Source organism: Salvelinus fontinalis, chromosome 6, assembly GCF_029448725.1.
Source record: "Salvelinus fontinalis isolate EN_2023a chromosome 6, ASM2944872v1, whole genome shotgun sequence".
NCBI classification, from domain to species: Eukaryota; Metazoa; Chordata; class Actinopteri; order Salmoniformes; family Salmonidae; genus Salvelinus; species Salvelinus fontinalis.
The window spans coordinates 50638152-50650758 of record NC_074670.1 but is presented as its reverse complement, the minus strand read 5'-3'; the positions used below and the strand labels follow the sequence as shown (position 1 = coordinate 50650758).

The 12607-nt window shown below is 42.2% G+C and overlaps 1 protein-coding gene across 9 annotated transcripts in view; it reads left to right on the top strand.

The window, feature by feature from the left end:
* The window catches only part of LOC129858031 (phospholipid-transporting ATPase 11C-like), a 92069-nt gene that overhangs the window by 1403 nt on the left and 78059 nt on the right, over positions 1-12607 (top strand). The window lies entirely within an intron of this gene.

Below are 12607 nucleotides of genomic sequence, written 5' to 3'. Positions count from 1 at the left end.
TTGGTTGAATTTCAGTTGTCCAGTGAATTTCAACCATACGTTTCATTCTGCACATTACGGGTTTTATAGTCCTTAAATTATAGGTGGTTGATGGTCCTCATCAAACATGAAGCATGGATCAAGTCCTTATCCACAGGCACAAGCTTCAGTCAATGAACACATTTTTTACTGCCTTTTTATAGTCCTACCCTCCAATAACCTGTTGTCACATTTAGGTTTTATCCACCAATGTGAGCAGTATAGATACTGGTGGTGATGGAAGAAAAGCAATATTATAATTATGCAGCCTGACCCTCTTCCCAGCCTCTAAGTGATGCCAGTTCAGCTTATTTTTTTTCTGCCTCCTGAGCTGTGTGCTCCTCTAATTTCATTTGTGTGAGCTGTAAATAACGTTTCGTGTGGAGCTACCAGCCACGCTGTCATTGATGCGCATTGTTCCGTTATAGCAAGCTCTGGTTTTCTGCCTCCTAATTCATGCCGCACTCCCATTCGCTCAGGGGGAGGGAGGGAGGGAGAGCGAGAGAGACTCTCTCAATCCAAAGGAGTTCTGAAGAGGAATCATGGGCACAACTTGTCTTCCCCCTATGATGCACTGTGCCGCTAAAGCCCAGAGTGTCTTCACAAAGTCATTAAAGATGGCTGTGGAAACAGAACGAGTGGTGCTGGGCTTTACGTCAGGGGGAAGCTCCAGAGGTTGTAATGCTCTGACAGGAATTCAGAATCACGGAGCTGCTTTTCATGTTCTCTCAAGCCCCTTGAAGGCAGCAGGTAGATCTGTGAAGAGGAGACTGGTGGAAATGCGATAGTATTCCATTTGGAAACCCTTTCCTTGACTCTGAGGGAAGAGCACACACATCAAGCAGTGGCGACCTGTCATTCAGGGCAGGTGGTGCAGAGCTTGTTTTGCATATTATTTTGGCATTAATATGTGCCTCATATCAGTTTGCAAACAAAATTAAAAAAAATCAGTTAATAAATAAAGCCGCATTGCTTTCTTGAGAAAGGCAGCTCCAGAATGCAGGTTTTTAAGCTTAGTTCAGTGCTTTCGGTGGTGGTGGGGCAGCCAGTGGAAAATATGGAGCTTAGGGGTTAGTAATGTTCTCTAGTTGTGGCGTGATTGGCTCAGAGTTGTCATGATGGCACTACGTCACTGCAAAATCTAAGGGGAGTCCTCAAAAATTCAAGCCCCTTGTGTGCTGCCATAGTTACATTAGAAGTGCCCATCCAAGAAGGCTCAAGGTCATTGGCCACAGATAAAATGACGTCAAATCACGTTATATCTACCGTCACTTTGATAGAACTGATCATGTCGACGTCATACTTCCAAAATCTTAGCTAGACAAGCAGTCATCATCATGAATCATGTTGACAATCTACTGGCAAATCCTTTTCAATCAAGTCATATGAAGAAAAATTATAGATAAAACGTATCGGTACTCATTGGCCATTGGACATAAACATTACGCAAGAAGTTGGAAATTGAAATTCAAAAATGAGTGGTTTGGAAGGAGTCGGTGGCTAACTGCAAGCATTGCAAAGCAATCACTAGCCTACTATTGAGTGGGTGTGTGGTCTGGGTTTAAGGGTCTCTTTTCCAAGCTTAAAAGGATTAACATTCACATGCCAATGGCAAGAAAAGATTGAATACATTGGCCATGCTGTCAATCCAGCATCACTTCAGTGAGTTCAAGACAACTGGGAACTCTGGGGGGGAGGTTTGACTGGAAAAATATGTTTTGAACGGTCATCCAACTTGGAATTCCAAGATGGGAACTTGGGCCTATATCTAGAGCTCTGACCTGAAGATCACTGACGTTGTGATTCGACCTTGTTTTTTTTTTCGAGTTCCCAGTTGACTTGAAAGCACCATAAATCCAGAGAATGGCAGACTTTGACAAAATGTGCCCACAAGAAGGACTGCCGCGCAACCTTCCTGTTCATGTAAGGTAAACCCCAAAATGTCTGCTGCATAAATGATGTAATATGCCAGGGAAATATGTATTCTGTAGCTAAGAGTAATACTAAGTGCAGGTTGTGTAGTAAGCTGTTAGTAGCCCATGTGCCTCACCCTAATAATTTGGTCCCTTTCCCTCATAATTTAGCCTACTGTTCTGACTTGGTGGTGCGCATGTAGCCTATAACCTGTTTTAGAGAAATGTAGTAATCTAATATTGTAAGTAGAGGTCGATCGATTAATCAGCCTTTTTGGACGCCGATTATGGCCGATTGCATTGCAATCCACGAGGAGACTGCGTGGCAGGCTGACCACCTGTTACACGAGTGCAGCATCAAAAGGACCTTGTGGCTGCAAGGAGCCAAGGTAAGTTGCTAGATTGCATTAAACTTATCTTATTAAAAAAAACAATCAATCAATCTTCACATCACTAGTTAACTACACATGGTTGATGATATTACTAGGTTAACTAGCTTGTCCTGCGTTGCATATAATCAATGCGGTGCCTGTTAATTTATCATCGAATCACAGCCTACTTCAACTTCGCCAAACAGGTGATGATTTAACAAAAGTGCATTTGCGAAAAAAGCACAATCGTTGCACAAATGTCCCTAACCATAAACATCAATACCTTTCTTAAAATCAATACACAAGTATATATTTTTAAACCTGCATATGTAGTTAAAAGACATTAATGTTAGCAGGCAATATTAACTAGGGAAATTGTGTCACTTCTCTTGCATTCAGTGCAAGTAGAGTCAGGGTATATGCAGCAGTTTGGGCCGCCTGGCTCGTTGCGAACTGTGTGAAGACAATTTCTTCCTAACAAAAATGGTAATTAATTATCCAGAATTTTACATAAGGATGACATAACATTGAAGGTTGTGCAATGTAACAGCAATATTTAGACTTAGGGTTGCCACCTGTTCGATAAAATACGGTACGGTTCCGTATTTCACTGAAAGAATAAACGTTTTGTTTTCGAAATGATAGTTTCTGGATTTGACCATATTAATGACCATATGCTCATATTTCTGTGTGTTTATTATAATTAAGTATATGATTTGATAGAGCAGTCTGACTGAGTGGTGGAAGGGAGCAGCAGGCTTGTAAGCATTCATTCAAACAGCAGCTCTTACAATGCTTGAAGCACAGCGCTGTTTATGACTTCAAGCCTATCAACTCCCGAGATTAGGCTGGCAATACTAAAGTGTCTATAAGAACATCCAATAGTCAAAGGTATATGAAATACAAATGGTATAGAGGGAAATAGTCCTATAATTCTTATAACTATACCCTAAAACTTTAACTGGGAATATTGAAGACTCATTTAAAAGGAACCACCAGCTTTCATATGGTCTGAGCAAGGAACTTAAACCTTTTCACATGGCACATATTGTGCTTTTCCAAGACTGTTTTTCCATTATTTAAACCAAAATGAACAAGTTTCATTATTTATTTGAGACTAAATAGATTTTATTTATGTATTAAGTTAGTGTTCATTGTTCACTCAGTATTGTTGTAATTGTCATTATTACAAAAATATATATATATATAAATTGCCGATTTTTTTTTTTTATTTTATTTATTTATTTATTTTTTAATTTTTTTAATTTTTTTTTATATAATCGGTACCGATAGGTATCGTTATCGGTGTTGAAAAATCGCAATCGGTCAACCTCTAATTGTAAGGGCTTTCATTGTCTGCTTATATGCCTCCTTTTATTTATCCTACTGTTCTGACTTGGTGTACAGGGGAATACTGTAAGAACGGCCCATGTTCTGGATTCTGTCGCTGTACATTTCAAAAATGCTGAACAAATGGTTATATTGACTACGTCCATCCTAGCTCGCGCATTAATGTCTTAATAGAAATTACGCATTGCCTCTTATCCGCTCGTCGCCCCCTTATGCCATAGTTTGTACTTCAATTGTCAGTAGAAACCACGTTTGTTTAAGCAAGTTAGCCATATCAGTTATGTTTGTAAATAAGGCTGAATTAACTGTTTCGCTGCCAGACGAAGCTCCGCTGATAGCCAGGTGTAGCAGTGGTAAGGATTAACTCCATGGTGCTAAAAAAAATAAACTGCTGTTGGAACTTTTTATTTAGGCCCTAACAGTTTGTGGTCACCTTTTTATAGTGCTATTCATGTATTGTTTAGTGTTGTGTAGTGGCTTTGCTGGCATGCATCTAAAGCATTTTTTTTTTTAGTTTACCCCACCAAGATTTACATGCTAAAATTGCCACTGACGTCAAGGTCCCAGTCTCTGTTCCCAAGTACTTTAGCTAGCCATCTTCTGTATGACAGCTGCGTGGTCCCATGGTGTTTATACTTTTATACTTGCGTACTATTGTTTGTACAGATGAACGTGGTACCTTCAGGAGTTTGGAAATTGCTCCCAAGGATGAACCAGACTTGTGGAGGTCTACAATATTTTTTCTGAGGTCTTGGCTGATTTTTCTTTTGATTTTTTTCCCATGATGTCAAGCAAAGAGGCACTGAGTTTGAAGGTAGGCCTTGAAATGCATCCACAGGTACACCTCCAATTGACTCAAATGATGTCAATTAGGCTATCAGAAATTTCTAAAATCATGGCATCATTTTCTGGAATTTCCCAAGCTGTTTAAAGGCACAGTCAACTTAATGTATGTAAACTTCTGACCCACTGGAATTGTGATAAAGTGAAATAATCTGTCTGTAAACAATTGTTGGAAAAATTACTTGTGTCATGCACAAAGTAGATGTCCTAACCGACTTGCCAAAACTATAGTTTGTAAACAAGAAATTTGTGGAGTGGTTGAAAAACGAGTTTTAATGACTCCAACCTAATTGTATGTTAACTTTCGACTTCAACTGTAGCTTACATAAGGACGTCTGTTTTGCTGTTTATTTGTACAAGGACTTCAAAGGACAGCACAGCAGAAGTGCGTTCAGGATATTGTGCAGGCTTTTGTCACAATGGTGTGTTCAAAAGGCATTATCCTTCTTGCCCTCGTCTGATTTTAATTTTCTATTTATGAAACACATATTTCTAGCAATTATGAAATTAAGTGCTTGTTATTCTGGAGAATTCTATGCTGTCATTCTGGACTTTTTTAAAATGTATTTTTATTTCTGTCCTTCATTCCTTCCAGATCTAAAAACTTGAATACTTTCTACCCTAGATACAGTATGACCCCCCCCCCCCCCCAAATAGTTCAAAATATTAAATGAATGTAAGCTTGTGTTCATGCTTCCTTAAATGTCAGGTGACGCAGACCTCTGAGATCTAGTAGTGGAGATGGTGGGGCTCACTGAGTGGTTGTGTTAACCAACAGTGGCTTTGACTGAAAAAGACAATGTATGAAGTGCGAGGGCAGGAGCAGTTTGGCAGTTTTGTTCCCCCTACCGCGCATCTCACTCTCTCTGTTGTGGTGTGAGGTCCATCTAACTGGCTGGGCTGCTGCAGTCCCAGTTTTTTTTCAACAGGCTTGGCTGCCCATCCTGCTGTAGGTGGACACTGACTGTTCTTGGGCCTGTCCCTGCTGCCTCCACGCTGCTGGGACACAAGCGCTAATAAGCAGGCCCTTGCCTGGCAGGGGATGTTGTCTTGTATCAGGGCTTTCCAGGCATGCATGTCAAACAGAATGTGGGAGCCTCTAGGCTCTATGAACCTGCTTCTCGGGTCAACTTGGGGAGAAGAGTCTCTCTCTGCAGCAGTCTACAGCCACCACACACAAGGATTGTCCCATGATCCAATTCCCCTCCTACACAAACATTGGTCACTCCTGTGACCGGACAGCCAGTCTGTGTTAGACCTTCTCAGTTATGATTATTCTGAGAGCAATGGTGTTTCGTCCCAGGCTGACCGTTCATTGGTTGTCTTGATGTAACCATAGAGGCCCTGGGGCTACGGGGATGCATTTTACACAGCCAGTTAGAAGCTGCACATGTTCCTCACTGATGCATAGTTTCTCGGCTGAGGAGAAGCCTGACTGGAGGATTCCAGATGCTCACTTTCTTGCGCAGCCAGCCAACTCAATGTTTACTGTTCACTACACTATTTAGCAGTCTCTCTTCCAACTCTTTCATTGGACTATGTGTTGTGGCATTTAGACATTACTTATGGTCCACACAGACACAGTATATACCATTTAGCATACGCTTTTATCCAGTCTTGCAGTCAGGAGTGCATACATTTTAGGTATGGATGGTTCGGGAATCGAATCCACTATCCGCTATACCACATCACTTGTTGGGAAAGAGGGGGATAGTTTGTCAAGTGATGAGTGAGAACTGTCTGTCGAGACTGGGGCCAGCCTTTGTTGGAGTTTTGGGGGGTAATGGAAGGAGTGCTCTAGGAGGGTAAGAGTGCACAGAGAGGCCAAAGGCCTGGGCAGCCGTGGTGTGCGATTTAAAAAAAACACAAAAAAAAACACAATTCTGGCCTGTTTTCATCAGGAGAGCTTATTGATTAGAGCTGCGCTTTGTTTTGCAGCCATCAGTCTTGGGCTCCATACTGGCTGATGGACAGAAGTGCTTACGCCAGATGTATTTTTCTCTGTTCTCCCTGCTCCGCTCTCCACCCTATAATGAAAACCCAGCCACTGGAGCTCATCTGCACCACACAGCAGAATAAAAAAGTATATTTAGGCTGATGGAGCACAGAGAGCCTGGTCCTGCGTGACTGAACCTGAGGAAATGAAGGGGAATACAGTGGGTTTTCCTGTTGTAGCCCCTGCATTCCCTGTCTCACTGCACCTAATGGACAGGCTTTCAGGGGGCTGAGGGCCACAGGGGGAGAGGTGGTCTGGGGGAGATAAGGGAGCTACGGGTGCACCGTTGCTTTTTGTGGCGGTTTTCCATCTACCGTCTAAAAGCAAGTTTCAATTCTCAGTTTGTACCTTTAAATAATTCACTCCATTTCATTTATTTTAAATTATCCTCAACGCTCCTCTCCTGACCTGCGTATCGTCGTCGGGGTAGCGACACTTAAAATGCATTCTCGTCATCCATATATTTATGAAGGCTCATCCAGAGAATCCCTCTGTCGTGCTGCTGCGCCATCATTACCCCAGAGAGCGTTCGCAGTGCCATGTGAAGAATATTCTGAAATGTGTGTGTGGGGCAGGGTTTCCAGACATTTGACCGGCAACATTTTAATTTACCGGATCCATATGCATTGGTTGCGTAATGTGATTAGGACAACGACCAACGGTTCTTAGAAGGACTAATCGCATTGTTTATGGTTAATCTTCACAGAACATCCAACTCTGATGCAACAACGTGCATCATTCTTATACAATTTTGAAAATGTTAAAATACATAGGAGGCGTGTCCATAAGGCTAAGGGAAGCTTTCCCTAAAGTCAATTGTATTAAATTGCCAAAATTATACAGGCTAATTAGCTTACTCATGTCTACATGAAATCATTATAAATAGGCTACTACACCAGAAATAATAATTTGGCCACAGAGGATCATTCGCTTCTTAATTATTTATTTTTTAGGATTTGAGTTCCGACTCAGTGAAAAGCAGAGACACCCAGCCAGAACCAGCGCAATATTTAAACACACAATCGTGGGAAAAGTTAGCAAGATCCAACAAGCTCTATGATGAAACTGGCTCTCATGAGGACCCCCACAGGAAAGTCCCAAGTTCATTGGAGTTACCAGCCTCAGAAATTGCAGCCAAAATAAATGCTTCATAGAGTTCAAGTAACAGACAGATTTCAACATCAACTGTTCATTGGAGACTGTGTTAATCAGGCCTATATGGTCAGGTTGTTGCAAAGAAACCACTACTAAAGGACACCAATAAGAAGAGACTTGCTTGGGCCAAGAAACATGAGCAATGGACATTAGACCGGTGGAAATCTGACCTTTTGGTCTGAGTCCAAATTTGAGCCTTTTGGTTCCAACCGCTGTGTCTTTGTGAGACGCAGAGTAGGTGAACAGATGATCTCTTCATGGTGGGAACCACACATGCAGCATGGAGGAGATGATGTGGGGGTGCTTTTCTGGTGACACTGTCTGTGATGTATTTAGAATTCAAGGCACACAACCAGCATGGCTACCGCAGCAATACGCCATTCCCGTCTGGGTTGCGGGACTATCATTTGATTTTCAAAATGACAATGATCCAACACACCTCCAGGCTGTGTAAGTGCTATTGGACCAAGAAGGAGAGGGATGGAGTGCTGCATCAGATGACCTGGCCTCCACAATCACCCGACCTCCATCGAATTGAGATGATTTGGGATGAGTTGGATCGCAGAGTGAAGGAAAAGCAGCCAACAAGTGCTCAGCATATGTGGGAACTCTCAAGACTGTTGGAAAAGCATTCCAGGTGAAGCTGGTTGAGAGAATGCAAAGAGTGCAAATCTGTCATCAAGGCAAAGGTTGGGTACTTTGAAGAATATCAAATTATAATTTGTTTCTCTTTTCTGGTTATAACATGATTCCATATTTGTTATTTCATAGGTTTGATTATTCTACATTGTAAAAATAAATAAAAACCCTTGAATGAGTACAGTTGAAGTCGGAAGTTTACATACACCTTAGTCAAATACATTTTAAACTCAGTTTTTCACAATTCCTGACATTTAATCCTAGTAAAAATTCACTGTCTTAGGTCAGTTAGGACCACCACTTTATTTTAAGAATGTGAAATTCCAGAATAATAGTAGAAATAATTATTTCTTTTATTTCTTTCATCACATTCCCAGTGGGACAGAAGTTTACATACACTCAATTAGTATTTGGTAGCATTGCTTTTAAATTTAACTTGGGTCAAACATTTCGGGTAGCATTCCACAAGCTTCCCACAATAAGTTGGGTGAATTTTGGTCCATTTCTCCCGAGAAAGCTGGTGTAACTGAGTCAGGTTTGTAGGCCTCCTTGCTCGCACACGCTTTTTCAGTTCTGCCCACACATTTTCTATAGGATTGAGGTCAGGGCTTTTTGATGGCCACTCCAATGCCTTGACTTTGTTGTCCTTAAGCCATTTTGCCACAACTTTGGAAGTATGCTTGGGGTCATTGTCCATTTGGAAGACCCATTTGCGACCAAGCTTTAATTTCCTGCCTGATATCTTGATGTTGCTTCAATATATCCACATAATTGTCCTCCCTCATGATGCCATCTATTTTGTGAAGTGCACCAGTACCACTTCCAGCAAAGCACCCCCACAACATGATGCTGCCACCTCCGTGCTTCACGGTTGGGATGGTGTTCTTTGGCTTGCAAGCCTCCCCCTTTTCCTCCAAACATAATGATGGTCATTATGGCCAAACGGTTCTATTTTTGTTTCATCAGACCAGAGGACATTTCTCCAAAAAGTACGATCTTTGTCCCCATGTGCAGTTGCAAACCGTAGTCTGGCTTTATGGTGGTTTTGGAGCAGTGGCTTCTTCCTTGCTGAGCGGCCTTTGAGATTATGTTGATATAGGACTCATTTTACTGTGGATATAGATACTTTTGTACCTGCTTCCTTCAGCATCTTAAAAAGGTCCTTTGCTGTTCTGGGATTGATTTGCACTTTTCGCATCATAGTACGTTCATCTCTAGGAGACAGTACCCGTCTCCTTCCTGAGCGTTATGACGGCTGCGTGGTCCCATGGTGTTTATACTTGCATACTATTGTTTATACAGATGAAGGTGGTACCTTCAGGCATTTGGAAATTGCTCCCAAGGATGAACCAGACTTGTGGAGGTCTAAAATATTTTATTTCTGAGGTCTTGGCTGACTTCTTTTGATTTTCCCATGATGTCAAGCAAAGAGGCACTGAGTTTGAAGGTAGGCCTTGAAATACATCCACAGGTACACCTCCAATTGACTCAAATGATGCCTATCAGAAGCTTCTAAAGCTATGACAGCATTTTCTGGAATTTAAAGGCACAGTCAACTTAATGTATGTAAACTTCTGACCCACTGGAATTGTGATACAGTGAAATAATCTGTCTGTAAACAATTGTTGGAGAAATTACTTGTAATGCACAAAGTAGATGTCCTAACTGACTTGCCAAAACTATAGTTTGTTAACAAGAAATTTGTGGACTGTTTGAAAAACGAGTTTTAATGACTCCAACCTAATTGTATGTTAACTTCCGACTTCAACTGTAGCTTACATAAGGACGTCTGTTTTGCTGTTTATTTGTACAAGGACATCAAAGGACAGCACAGCATAAGTGTGTTTAGGATAATGTGCAGGGTTTTGTCACAAGTGTAAGTAAACTTCCGACTTCAACTGTAGGTGTGTCTTAACTTTTGACTGTTACTGTAGATGTTTGTTGTTTTTGGCTGCATGATAAAGTAAGCTGACCCCACTCAGTTCAAGTACATAGCTTACATAAGGATATTTGTTTTGCTGTTGTACAAGCATTTCAAAGGACAGCACAGCAGAAGTGAATACAGGATAAGATCACATATGCACTGCTCAAAAAAATAAAGGGAACACTTAAACAACACAATGTAACTCCAAGTCAATCCCACTTCTGTGAAATCAAACTGTCCACTTAGGAAGCAAGTGCGATCCTGCTGCTGGGTTGTTGCCCTCCTACGGCCTCCTCCACGTCTCCTGATGTACTGGCCTGTCTCCTGGTAGCGCCTCCATGCTCTGGACACTACGCTGACAGACACAGCAAACCTTCTTGCCACAGCTCGCATTGATGTGCCATCCTGGATGAGCTGCACTACCTGAGCCACTTGTGTGGGTTGTAGACTCCGTCTCATGCTACCACTAGAGTGAGAGCTCCGCCAGCATTCAAAAGTGACCAAAACATCAGCCAGGAAGCATAGGAACTGAGAAGTGGTCTGTGGTCACCACCTGCAGAACCACTCCTTTATTGGGGGTGTCTTGCTAATTGCCTATAATTTCCACCTTTTGTCTATTCCATTTGCACAACAGCATGTTAAATTTATTGTCAATCAGTGTTGCTTCCTAAGTGGACAGTTTGATGTCACAGAAGTGTGATTGACTTGGAGTTACATTGTGTTTAAGTGTTCCCTTTATTTTTTTGAGCTGTGTGTGTGTGTGTGTGTGTGTATATATGTATATATGTATATATGTATATATATATGTATATATATATATATTTATTATTTTTTCGATGGTCCATCCAGTAGGCAATGTCCTTTGTGCGCTCGCTGTCTGGTTTCAGTTTCTATTCATTAAACATGCATTTCTAGTAATGATGTAATGAAGTGCTTTTTATTCTGGAGAGTTGTCTCCTTCATTCCATCCAGAGTATGTGAAAACTAATACTTATGGTTCTCCCGAGTGGCACAGCTGTCCGAGGCACTGCATCACAGACCCGGGTTCGATCCCGGGCTGTGTTACAGCCGGTCATGACCGCGAGACGCATGAGGCGATGCACTATTGGGTTAGGGGAGGGTTTGGCCAGCCGGGATTTCCTTGTGCCATCGCGCTTTAGCGACGCCAGGGCGCCTGCAAGCTGACCTCTGTCACCAGCTGGATAGCGTTTTCTTCTGACACGTTGGTGCGGCTGGCTTCCGAGTTTAGTGAGCAGTGCGGCTTGGCAGGGTCGTGTTTTGGAGGACGCATGGCTCTCGACTTTCGCCTCTCCCGAGACTGTAGGGGAGTTGCAGCAATGGGACCAGACTGTAACTACCAATTGTATACCACGAAATTGGGGAGAAAAAGGGGTCAAAATAAAAACGTTATTACTTTCTACCCTAGATATACAGTATGATCCCCCTTCCCCCAAATGCAACTTAGGTTAATTGCGCTTGGTGCATTCTAAAAGATCAAGATATCTGAAGTGCCGTAGCTGAGATGCAGATGGATAAAAAAAAAAAGCTTGTCAGCATTAAGATGCAAATATCTTCCGCCATATTAGATGGCTCCCTGCGCCTGACGTGGTGACGGGATGAAAGCCACCGTGCAGCGCACTCATTTGTGTCAGCCTATACCATACGCTCACGGCAGCAGCATAAGACACCTTAACCAGGCATTGTAATGTCTGCTGCTCCTACCCCCCCCCCCCCCCCCCCCCCCCCCTCCACCACCACTACTCTCCCATGTACGCACTTGGTTGAGGGAAAATCATATTCCAGTAATGGCTGTGCTACTCTAAATTCACAATTTTTAATTATAGATTAGTGTGGCTCTGGTGCTGCTTGAAATATGCCTCACTTTTCCCGGTCTTTAAATATGAAGTGCAGAGAATTTCATCCAAGACCCTGGAGAATAATTAATTAGTCACCCCTTCCAGTACTGACTGAGTCAGACTACAGCAGGGCTGAGAGACCAGAAAGTTGTGGACTCAGGTTCAAGCTGAATTAAGGTTGAGTCATTTTCCTCCTCTAAACAGGACGTTCTTGTTAATAACAGTGGAGATCTGTAAACTAGGCCTAGTTACAGAATAACTTGACGCTCAAAATTGAACTGGACAGCTGAGCGAACACCTGCTTTTTAAAATTTAATATAACCTGTTTAACTAGGCAAATCAGTTAAGAACAAATTCTTATTTACAATGACGGCCAAACCCTAATGATGCTGGGTCAATTGTGCGCCACCCTATGGGACTCCCAATCGCAGCCGGTTGTGATACAGCCTGGAATCTAACCAGGGTCTCTAGCACAGATGCAGTTCCTTAGACCGGTGTGCCACTCTGGCACAGTGACAACCTTTTATCTACCCCCTTTTTTT